The 12,411-nt window shown below is 44.8% G+C and overlaps 1 protein-coding gene across 1 annotated transcript in view; it reads left to right on the forward strand.

Annotated features, from left to right (window-relative positions):
• Positions 1-1,245: 1,245 nt before the first annotated feature.
• The window catches only part of kdm6ba (lysine (K)-specific demethylase 6B, a), a 30,266-nt gene continuing 19,100 nt past the window's right edge, over positions 1,246-12,411 (forward strand). Inside the window, exons 1-2 of the mRNA XM_070438822.1 lie at positions 1,246-1,718; positions 11,147-11,231. The gene's annotated coding sequence lies outside the window, so the exon portion shown is untranslated. The remainder of the gene's footprint in view (positions 1,719-11,146; positions 11,232-12,411) is intronic.

Below are 12,411 nucleotides of genomic sequence, written 5' to 3' on the forward strand. Positions count from 1 at the left end.
CAGGGCTCTGTGCAGGCCAGTCAAATTCTTCCACACCATTCTCAACAAACCATTTCTGTATGGACCTCACTTTGTGCACAGGGGCATTGTCATGCAGAAACAGGAAAGGGCCTTCCCCAAACTGTTGCCACAAAGTTGGAAGAACAGAATCGTCTAGAATGTCATTGTATGCTGTAATGTTAAGATTTGTCCTTCAATGGAATAAGGGGCCTGGCCCGAACCATGAAAAATAGCCCCATATCATTATTCCTCCTCTACAAAACTTTACAGTTGGCACTATGCATTGGGGCAGGTAGTGCTCTGTGAGCTTTTGTGTTCTACCACTTTGCGGCTGAACTGTTTTTGCTCCTAGACGTTTCCACAACAACAGCACTTACAGTTGACCGGGGCAGCTCTAGCAGGGCAGAAATTTGACGAACTGACTTGTTGGAAAGGTGGCATCCTATGACGGTGCCACATTGAAAGTCAGTGGGCTCTCCAGTAAAGCCATTCTACTGCCAATGTTTTTATATGGGGATTGCATGGCTATGTGCTCGATTTTATAAACCTGTCATCAACCGGTGTGGCAGAAATAGCCGAATCGACAAATTTGAAGGAGTGTCCACATAGTTGTGTATATAGAGTGTATTGTGGAAAAATGTTAAGGCAAATGTTAAGACAGTACATTGACTTATGAATATTCATTAATATTATCAGTTATTATAATTAACCATTGATATTATTGATGTTATAAATGGTTTATAACAGGGTATAAGATATTTTCATATTATTCTGTATTTGTAATCTATTCTAGTCTTTGCTATTATATTCATTTATCGGGCAGGATATCAATTATAGATGGTATTACTGCCCTTAGATCAACATGGGATCATTTTAGACTACAGCAGGCTACTATAAAGGCTTTAATAGCTGTGATGTCAGGATGGTACATTGTCCAAAAATAGGCAGTCAGACGGAAAAGCTGTCCGGGTGATCAACCGGCAGGTCAGTCACGAAGCGAGCCCACCTTAAAAAAACACACACACAGAGGCAGAGGAACACGCCCCGGTAGTCGCGGCTAGAGTGAGTCTCTCGGTATTCGATGCCAGTTTGCTCTGTCAGGGAATTCCGGGGACGGTGTGGTGACGTCAGCGAGCGGACGGACAGAGCAGGACGCAGGAGGGGCGTGTCGTGTCGGTGTGTGGAAGACGCAGCCAGTGGGTTGGTGTGTGAATCTGTAGCGATAGCATCATAGGTTGAGCACCGAGCCAAGAGACTTGTCCCTTTAAAACACAGTTCGACTCAGCGTAACCTAATTGCCTTATGTCGACAGAGAGAGAGAGAGTGAGAAGAAGACGAGGACTGTAAAAAGATAGAAGGCAGGGAGAAAACAAACGGAATAATAAAAAGCCTATCTCGCTTGTCGACTGAAACTAGGATTTCAAAGCCAGACAGAGTGACATTAGTTGGGCGTCAAGTGATACAAGTTTACAAGAGCTTCGAAAGGAAGCGAGTGAGACTAAGTGAACTATGTTACATTTGTCTGAGTCAGTTGTCTGAGTGGCTGGAATTTAGCTGCACAGAGAGAGAAACTTGCAGATACAGCTCCAACTACTGCCTGGATTCAGGAAACTCAGCAAATACGGACTACAGTGTTACACACTGAAATATTTTTACTAGTGAAAAAAGCTCGTTTGTTTTGGAAATATTCTCAAGGATTTCTACTACTCCAGACAGCAGTACGTGAATATATTTATTACTACAGTGTTACATTGTGAATATCTTTATAACTTCTGTGTTACATTGTGAACGTCTTTATTACGAGCTGGTTACATTCTGTTGCAATACTATTCGAATGTAAAATGTAACTTTATCTTGCGTCGCTGTTTGTCTAATGTACACAGAGAGACATGTTGCCATTGGCCGTTTTTACTTGAGATCTTGTAGGACGAGTTATTTTATTTTTTTCGTAAAACTTTAGTTATCTGGAAATGTCTACTTGGGCTTTTCGTAGTTTTCTCTTCGCCTTGTTTGTTCATGTCGATAACAAGAGAGCCCGTTCAGAAAGTGAAATTTAGCGACAGTGTCGAGGAGTTGATATTCAATGAGCCTGGTGACGTTACAGTGTACAACATTTAATAGTTAATGAAACCGGAAGACTTGTTTGCTCACGCTGCCTTGTTATCTCTTGTCGTTTGTATCAAATATATTACATGGGGAATACGTCGCCTATTATAATTCCCATTTTAGCTCATATGTAATGACAAACATACAGTCTACATAATGGGTTGAATGCGTAAATTACAACAAGACTATAGTCAATTCTCTTGATGCTTGTGCGATTGTTTTGGTGAATTTATTTTGACAGTAGAAAGAGGGAGGCACTTCAGAGACATAGCAGCACCCCACGTGTGTTTGTGGGACAGATAAGAGGAATATATGGAGGGAGAATAGGGGGGAGAAAGAAATGGCTTGTGTAAAGATCTCCCCCTCCTCCGGGCCTTTGTTTGTGGGAGGGCTGACTGGGGAAGTGTTGAGTGGGGATGGGCAGACAGAGGGAGGTAGGCAAGCTGCCTTATAAAGCGAATGTATTGCCCCAAGTCAGACCTTCCTTTCGCACACAAAGAGCCGAATTGAAAGGAAGTCATTTGCATCGTCCACGGGGGGAGGGTGGTGTTTTTGGTCTGGTTTTGGTGTGTCACTCACTGTCTCAAAATACCCCTTTCTGTCTGAAAGAGCCGTCAGGTTAGAGAAATAGCACAGAACAAGCAATTGAAACACGGTTGGAAAGTTAGCCTGTTATTGACGGTATTCATGATAATTTGACGGGATAAAAAAAAAAAATCGTTCATGCAAGAACTCGACTCGGTGCTATGCATTTTATGGGCCGTTATAAACCGAGCCTTGTTCTAAGGACCGGCGTGTGCTGGCATGGGGTCGGTGAAACCCTTTGAACCCCACTTCCGATCAATCAAGGCGATAGACATGGAAACGAGTGGCGTGTTTCTTGTTTGTGACTCTTTGAAGTCTCGAGCTGTAAAGTTAGGACAGGTTGAAAGCTGCGTACGAAAATACATTCTCTTTTTTTCTCCTATCATACAGCTCTAGCTTCTTGGCTGAATAGTAGCCAAGTGACTGCTTCTTGCTCTGGCTTGAATCACCCGCCCCCATGTGTTCCATCCCGTGATCTAAATGCGAGTGAATGAACAATCGCCGCCCATTCTACTACTTCTATGACGAATACGTACCGTTAAAGTTGTACACACACCACATATTTGTCAGAATATTTTTTAAAGATGCTCTATGCAGAAGTCGCTCCGCCATTTACAGGTTGCAAAAATGCTATGTGAATTTGTTCGGGTTTCCCGAAAAGTTACATATTAAGGCTCAACTTGAGTCAACACTGATGAAAGGGGAATAAGCAGGGCTATAGAAAGTGTAAGTGTGTGTGTATAGGTGATGGATAAAGATGTTTGGCCCGTGGTGTTTTCAGGATGGTGTTTCTTACATAATTGACAGGTGGTGGGTGTGAGATTGGTTGTAGAAACAGGTGTGGCTTGTGTGTGTAGGGGATGAGTGGCGGTTGTGTAGGAGGTGTTTGTGGCATGAGTAATGTGGGTCAGTAGGCTAGTTTACATGTCTTAGTCACCTAACACTTCCTCAGTCGTTGAGGGAGGTTGTGATGAAATGGGATCAGTGTGTCGGTGTATCGTGTGAACTTCTCATGTTGTCTCAGGCCCTCTGACATTATTTTCATTGTATTGCGCCCGTGAAAAAACAAACAAACTTTCATATTGGGTGTGTTTGTGTGTGTGTGTGTGTGGGGGGGGGGTGGTTACTTTGGTCAGACGCAAGGGGAACTAACTCGATGATGTCAGACACTAAAAGCCTTGTTTTACTCTACCTGAAACGAAAGGTGTAATTTCTTCAACAAGGAAGTGGAGCACAGCATTTGTCATGCTGCAAACAATAACATGAACCTCTGTCCTATCTCAGACATCTAGCAGGACATCTTGATTACAGTCCAACATATTATCAGGCAACCTTTTCAGATGAAAATGAAGACCGGTACATATTGCTTCCACCTATTCAATCCTTTCAAATATACAGGAGTGGTTTATAGAGAGTAGGGCCTCGAGGTCCATTTAGAATAAAGAATAAGAGCAAGTGTATTGATAGGAGAGCAAAGAAGCAGGGTGGGTGAGAGGAGGAGGGAGAGAGAGAGGAGGTGCTAGGAATTACTGGGGTAAAGCTCAGGCAGCTCTGTGTGGAATTCCACCCAGCAGTGTTGAGGCCTCTAGCTGTGACTCTATGGAGACCGGTAGGAATGGCTGGTGTACCACACCGTGTGTGTTGACTATGTCGGTGAGGTAGTTCTGTGTTTCTGTCTTTACGTTCTACTGTTCTAGAGCCATATGTGTTCCTGTTATGAAGTTCCAGAACCGCCTGTGTGTGTGTCATGAAGCGCCCTCGTGGGGATCTGTGACTATTCTTTAGTTCCGTTATCCCTGGCAAAGTGCCACCGATGATGCAGAGGTGAAAGGGAGGTGTACAAACGTGCGTGTGTATGACTAACACACCACAACACACACAGGGAAGGAATGTACTGTTTTTCCCTCTGTCACCTCAGTGACTACTTTACTCCAACCCCTCAGAGAGAGAGAGAGAGGCCAAGAATGAGTGTTGGAAAGAGCAAGAGAGGGAGAGGACAGAGAGGTGAGTATTAGAAAAAGAGAAACACAAAGAGCGAGAGAGAGGTGAGGACAATCGGTAAACAAACAGTCCAGTGTTCTTTGGGCTAAATGAACACACAGTTCAGTCTGGCGTAACAACATAAATGCATCATTCTCACTGCTTTATGTCTGTTCAGAGAGAACTAGCGCTGTGTAATTGTTACCTACCAACTATAATATAAACACTGAACGGTAGCTGTACCTCATCTGGCTTTGACTCTGATAGGGAACTTTCAGTTCAAGAGGTTTGTTGACTACCGACAGTCATGTTCTCTGCTCGGTCCCGATAGGCAGGCACACACACGTGCTCAGATAGGGGTCGGAGTGTGTCGAGGGTCAGGTTGTCCTTAATGTTGTTGTTCAGTGGAGACATGATCGCAGACCTCCAGCTCTTGGAAGGAACATAAAGGACAACCTGATTCTCAACAGACTCCCACTCCTATCTCTGGGGGGGGGGGGCGTTCAGTCCAAGAGGTTTGTTGACTACCGTCAGTAATGTTCTCTGCTCTGCTTTGTCCCGATTGGCGCGCACACACTCAGATGGGAGTGTGTTTAGGGTCAGCTCGAAAATGAGGGGCTGCTGATGAAAAGTGTCTGTGCTTAGCTAACTCTGGTGCACACATCGTATTTCCCTGTCTGAAATGTATGTTTTTAATTGCACGTGGTCCCTTTAAATAACCTGCCAGTACTACAGGTTGACCTTAATGTTAATGTTGTTCTTGGAATAGAGAATGTTTAATCTGTACTAGGGAATGGAGAATGTTTAATCTGTACTAGGGAATGGAGAATGTTTAATCTGTACTAGGGAATGGAGAATGTTTAATCTGTACTAGGGAATAGAGAATAGTGGAGAAAGAAGTCAATCTCTCTTGAAAGTACTTTCTCTCTATTTCTGTATCTCTCTCTCCACCTTAATAACCGTCTGCCGCGATGCCACCGATACCACGGCAACCGTTGTCTAGGAAACAGAGTCTCGGCTCTGTTGTGGTCTGTGTGTGTGTTTTTGGGGGAACTAATCAGGGTGCTGACTTGTTTGTTTGTCTGTCTTGCTCTAGATTCTGGGAAGTGAGGCCATGGGTAGTACTGAAGACACTGGCTGGGGGAGGGGGACTTTGGGCTGTTCTGTCCCTTTCTGGTACCCTCATACAGAGAAAGCAGGGTGTCGTGTGTGACGCCGTTTCCCTGTGATGTTGTGAGCCGCCGTGTTCGGGGAAAAGGCAGGCAGGTTGGGTTTTTTGAAGTGAAGGAACGGGAAAGTGAGTGAGTTTGATCAAGTGTTTAGTCGATAGTGAACGTAAACACACGCATATGGTCGTTCAGATTTCGGCGGCACAAATGTCACGTACATGTCACAGACATTCGTATAGTGAGTCACTGCTTCACATGCTCACACACACTGGCACGCACATCTGTGTGTAAGTGCTCAGACAAAGGCATGGGCTCTTGGTCTGACTGACTATCTCCCGCTTGAAGTCATGCTGTTTCTGGAAAACGTGAAAAGAAGAACGTCACCCCTTCTTGTGAAGTCTTGTTCTGCGAAAGAGATGTTGAGGACATCTGCTTGAGTGACTGACTGGAAATAACCTTACCCTACCCACACACACGCGTCAATCAGCCCCCTCAAACTTTATTAGCGGACAATCAAGAGAAAAAAAACTGCCTTCAGCCTTGTTTATCRTCAGTTAAAGTTCAAATGTCTCTGTTCCGTTTGTTTTCACATCTGCTGTAGAGCATGTGTCTTTGGTTAAACACGTGGATGACAGGATGACATCATGCCTGTCTCACATGGATTCAAGGGTTTTAGAGGTGAAACCCTGTTAATGGTTTTGTATTGACTCAGGTTTACTCTCACTCAGTCACATATTTACACATTCTTATTTTGTCCGCACGCGCGCACACCGCTTCTGTTCCGCAGGAAACTACTACTGACGCCCTCTCCCCTCCTCAAGGCATCCACACACACACACCTCAGGGAGGCTTAGCTACTTCCTGAGACTCTGACGGCAGCTTCCTGTCTGATCTCAGAGCAGCGTCTCTCCCTCTTCTCCTTTTTCTCAGCGTCACACACGTGCACTACGTCTGTGTGTGTACTGTCCTTAACAGTGAAATCACACACACACACACACACACACACTCTCTCTGACAGTTGTTACAAGCACAGGTGCGATGGCGGTTAGATAAAACAGCTCTTGCTGTTTCCATCTCCTCAACCTGCGTAAACCAACAGGCTTCCAAAATACCACACTAGACTTTCAGCCCTGTACATGTACTAGAATGTATATATCCGAACATTTCACCATGTCTGTCAGTAAAAGTCATGGTAGAGGAGGGAGAGAGAGGTGTGGGCATGTCTTTCCTTCTGAGTGTACTCTGTGACTTGGACCGACTTTCAGAAACCACACATGTTCAGCTTCMCTCCAGCCAGGATGACAATCCACGTTCTCCAACAGAATGGGGGATAGGAACATATTTCAGCCCTCKCTCTCGCTCCGGTTCTCTCTGAGTGCGTTTCAACTGAATCCAACAGTAAGCTGTGCAGAGGCCTAAATAGGCACATACAAACACTACCTTCTTTTCAGCCTGTGTTGTCTACCCTTATTCTTGGGGCAACAGTCAGGGTTAAAGACCTGGTGTGACAGTAAAAAGGTGAGAGGTTGTCAGTTTTAGAAGGCCAAACAGCTAGCCCTAATGAGACGGGTCAGCAGTGCTGTACTATAGTTAGTGTGGAGGAAGAGAGAGAGTTACCTCTGTTCTCTACTAACCATGAATAGCCGCTGTAGGATGTTCTCTGTGTGTGTTTGACCATATCGGTGCTCTCCCGGTTTGTGTAGGCGGTAGTGTGTGTGGGAAAAGCTTGGCGGCGTTGGTGACGAACTAGCCTGCATCTCACACACACACACACACACACACAAACACACACGCTGTGGGAGCCTGGCAACGGAACGGACGCAGGCAGGCTGTGTGTTCCTGGCTGAGTGTGTGTGTGTGTGTTTCCTTAAACTCAATCCCTTTTTGGGCCCAGGTATGTAATGGACCAGTGTGGAGAGAAACCCACAGGCCTTCCTCCTCCCTCATCTCTCGCTCGCCAGACACGCCGGAACCTTCTTTCTCTCTCTCTCCCTTTCTAATCAAATCGATCACTTATCTCTCGGCCTGTCAGGAACTAGTGTCTGTAGGTCGTCATCTTTACGTCATCCTTTATCTCTCTCCTGCGCTCTCTCTGTCTCTCTCACTCGCTGTCTCTGTGTGTGTTCGTAGTCTGTTATCTATGTTTAACTGAGCCCTTCTATGTCGCCTGTCTGGCTCTGGACCAAACCACTATGAGGCTGGCAGGGGAGTTCTCTGTTTGTCTCATTACTGGAGTCAGGCGGGGGGTGGGGTGATTTAGTGGCTGACCGAATGTTTGTATTTAGCTTTGTAACAGTGGTAGTTGACTTCTTGTGGCTTATCATAGTATACCTCTTTTTCTTTCATATACACCGAATATGTGCAGAGAAATGTGTTGTTTTACAGKGTCAGCCATAGTAGTACACTACTATTCAAAGCTGAGTACACTGAGTGTACAAAACATTAAGAATATATTGACTTTTACCCTCAGAACAGCCTCAATTCATCAGGGCATTGACGCTACAAGGTGTTGACTCCAACACTTCCCACAGTTGTGTCAAGTTGGCTGGATGTCCTTTGGGTGGTGGACCATTACTGATACACACAGGAAACTGTTGAGTGGAAAAACCCAGCAGCATTGCAGTTCTTGACATAAACCGGTACGCCTGGCACCTACTATCATACCCCGTTCGAAGGCACTGATATCTTTTGTCTTGCCCATTCACCCTCTGAATGGCACACATACACAATCCATGTCTCAAGGCTTAAAAGTCCTTATTTAACCTGTCTCCTCCCCTTCATCTACACTGATTGAAGAGGTTTTAACACGTAACATCAAKAAGAGATCATAGACTGACCAGGTGAATCCAGGTGAAATCTATGTGAGGGGAAGGTGTTCATAATATTTTGTTTACTCAGTGTATATTAGAATTGTGAGTCTTGAGTAATGTTTTGGTAGTTATGGTTAGCAACGGTTAGCATGATGATGATGGCATGGCCCTAGCCTCTCTCTACCAGAGTGGTAGCCAGGTGTGTGATGCCGTAACCAGGATGACGGAGGTGTTGACTGGAACAGGTCTTTAACGTCTGTCGTCATGGAAGTTTCACTGTTACCCAGGTGACATACAGGGGCTGCCGCGGGAATTCACACATTCAAACATTTGTTATGTTGCACAACTTCCTTAGTTGCAATGTTAATTCTGCTGGTGAGATTCTGCGGTCTGTGTGGTAACTTCATTGTAGTTAGTTGGAATTTCCCTCACCCAATTGGGGAAATCGGCAACACCACAAGAGAACACAGCATCTAAAAGTGACAAATAAGCCCCACTGTAATTTTATCATGGTAAGGTGGTCTGGCGATTCCTGTGTTAGGCATAAACCCCCGACCTGCCTATCTACATGTTTCACCATAACACCGGTTCACTAACCACCGATGACGGCACCTGAGACGTCACTAGCAACGCCCCCGGTCACCAGTGGGAGGAGGAAGGGGGGTGGGGTTTGGGGTAAGCCCTTTCCACCAACCGCTGGGCGTGGTGCTGACTCACTCCCCGGGGGGGTTCCCTGTGCTGTGACACCCCGGATGCAGCGTATCATAACACATACACACAGCGTACTGACAGATATAATCAGTTGTCTTTCTCTCTATATAACTTGAGAGAGCTTGTGTCTTAGCTTCCTAATGTTATCTGAAGTTTGTTTCTCACCCATCCCCAGTGTTCAGTTCCCCATGCTGCACGTTTGTTAGTTTCATGTTCCTCTCTCTCCTTTTCTCTCTTTCCCTCATCGGTCTCTCTGTGCCTCTACTCTCTCTCCTGTTCTCTCCCTCCCTCTCTGTTGTTGCTGCGCTACAGTTTCACGTGTGATAGTTGACTTAACGTGCTGACCTCTTCCTGTGAGAGAGGCTACTGTTGTTTATGTAGCAACAGCCCTTGTGCCTCTAACACAGTTATTCTCACCATTGTGTGTCTGTGAGCCCCCTCTCTCTTTGTGTTGTCGGCCCCCTGCTGATTCACCCTTTCCCCTCCTGCCCTCCCTGGGTTTCCACACACCCGCCGTGTTGACTAGGGAGTCAAAGCAGGGGAGAAGAGAGGAGGGGTGATTATTTTTCGCCGTCTCCATGTTCTTAGTAACCGTGGGAGAGAGCGAGACAGAGAGAGAGGAGGTTAGACAGTCATACTAATATCTAAAGTCCCTGTCTGTCTCCTRACTCTGACTGATAAATGCAGTGTTAGACAGGTCTGGCTATTGTCTGGTTTCTGAGATTCGTTATCGTTCTGGAGAAGTCTACCTACGTTGTCTGTTGTAATAACATGAGTATAGCTATTGGGTCACTCCACCTCATAAAGCACCAGAAAGAGGATTTCAACACCCACCATCTCAGATTGTTCTGAAATCGTTTCTGTATTTAGAAACCGATACGATAAGCATTCCGGGAAACATTATTTCTTTATTTATRTAATTAGATTTCTGAGAWATTAAGCWAATTGATTGCACCCAAGTTGGCTATTTTAATTTATTCATATAATAATAAATATAGTACCTAACGTCCATTTCAGACCAGAATAGGAAACTTTAYTTATTGGAAAGGAGCATCAAGATCACTGTGCTCTTTCAMCACCCTGTGAAGTTCATCATGAGTTATTTCATATGTTGCCTAATAAACTGCGTAGTTTCCCGAGTCGTAGTGGGAGGACCACACACCATATCATCACGTGACTCCAAGTTTACTTCAATATGATGGTTGTTATGTCAATATTTGCACATAAARGCSTTTCTWCCACCATTTCTCACATAATACTTTTACCGACACATACCTTTAMCCACCGCGTCGAACGCACAAATTATCTGTCGGTTATTTATAAAATTGTACTGCAACTCCCTGTTTCCATCACAGCTGTTGTGATTATTTTTATATGGTATGACTTTACTTGCATAAAAACTGTGGATGGAAACATGCTTAGTGTTAGAAAAAAGTTTGATCCATATTGCATGTTAGGTACTATAATTATTGAATATTATTTGAATCGTAAACATTAAAATKGACAATTTGGGTCAAATCAATTAGCTTCATTTCTCAGATCAAATTGCATTTCAACAAAAGTAAGTTTCCGGAACGCTTATCTTATGTTTCTAACAAAGGATTTCAGAAGAATCTGAGATGGTGGGCGTCATGGCTTTCTGAAATGACACGGAACAGCCCTATTGTCTGATACATACAGCTATTGGCTAATTGGGATTGTGTGTGAACAGATGTTGTTGTTTTTTGTAGCTATCTGTTTTATGGCGGTTTGGTATTAAATCTGACTTTCTTCTGATTGGTCCAGGGCTGAAGAGATCCCAGAGATGATTAGCTGTAGAAGCTGAGACTTGACGAGACAGAGGATCTTGAATTAGGTGCTATTCTAAAAGGTAAGTGTGTGTGTGTGTGTGTGTGTGTGTGTGTGTGTTGCTTGTGTATACAGTGCATTCGGAAAGTATTCAGATCCCTTGACTTTTTCCACATTTTGTTACGTTACAGACTTATTCTAAAATKGATTAAATTAAATGTTTTCCTCATCAATCTACACACGATACCCCATTATGACAATACGAAAACAGGTTTTTATAATTTTTTGCAAATGTATTAAAAGTTAAAAACAGATACTTTATTTACATAAGTATTCAGACCCTTTGTTATGAGACTCGAAATTGGGCTCAGGTGCATCCTGTTTCCATTGATGATCCTTGAGATGTCCACCTGTCAAAATAATTGTCCGTAGAGCTGCGAGATTGTGTTGAGGCACCGATCTGAGTAAAGGTACCAAATAATTTCTGCAGCATTGAAGGTCCCCAAGAACACCGTGGCCTCCATCATTCTTAAATGGAAGAAGTTTGGAACCASCAAAACACTTCCTAGAGCTGGCCGCCCGGCCAAACAAAGTAATCGGGGGAGAAGGGCCTTGKTCAGGGAGGTGACCAAGAACCCGATGGTCATTCTGACAGARCTCCAGAGTTCCTCGGTGGAGAAGGGAGAACCTTCCAGAAGGGCAACYATCTCTGCAGCAYKCCACCAATCAGGCCTTTATGGTRGAGGTGCAYGRCCGAAGCCACKYCTCAGTAAAAGGYACATGACAGCCCGCTTGGAGTTTGCCAAAAGGCACCTAAAGGACTCTGTCCATGAGAAACAAGATTCTCTGGTCTGATGAAACCAAGATTGAACTCTTTGGCCTGAATGCCAAGCGTCACGAAACCTGTTACCATCCCTACGGTGAAGTATGGTGCTGGTGGTGGTGGCATCATGCTGTGGGGATGTTTTTCAGCGGCAGGCACTGTGAGATTGAAGGAAAGATGAACGGWGCAAAGTAAAGAGAGATCTTTGATGAAAACCTGCCCCAGAGCGCTCAGGACCTCAGACAGGGGCAAAGGCTCACCTTCCAACAGGACAACAACCCTAAGCACACAGCCAAGACAACGCAGGAGTGGCTTCAGGACACGTCTCTGAATGTCCTTGAGTGGCCCAGCCAGAGCCCGGACTTGAACCCGTGAAAATAGCTGTGCAGCAACGCTTCCTCATCCAAACTGACCCACTGAAGATCTGCATAGAAGAATG

The sequence above is a fragment of the Salvelinus sp. IW2-2015 genome, unplaced genomic scaffold (assembly GCF_002910315.2).
Source record: "Salvelinus sp. IW2-2015 unplaced genomic scaffold, ASM291031v2 Un_scaffold1212, whole genome shotgun sequence".
Taxonomy (NCBI): domain Eukaryota; kingdom Metazoa; phylum Chordata; class Actinopteri; order Salmoniformes; family Salmonidae; genus Salvelinus; species Salvelinus sp. IW2-2015.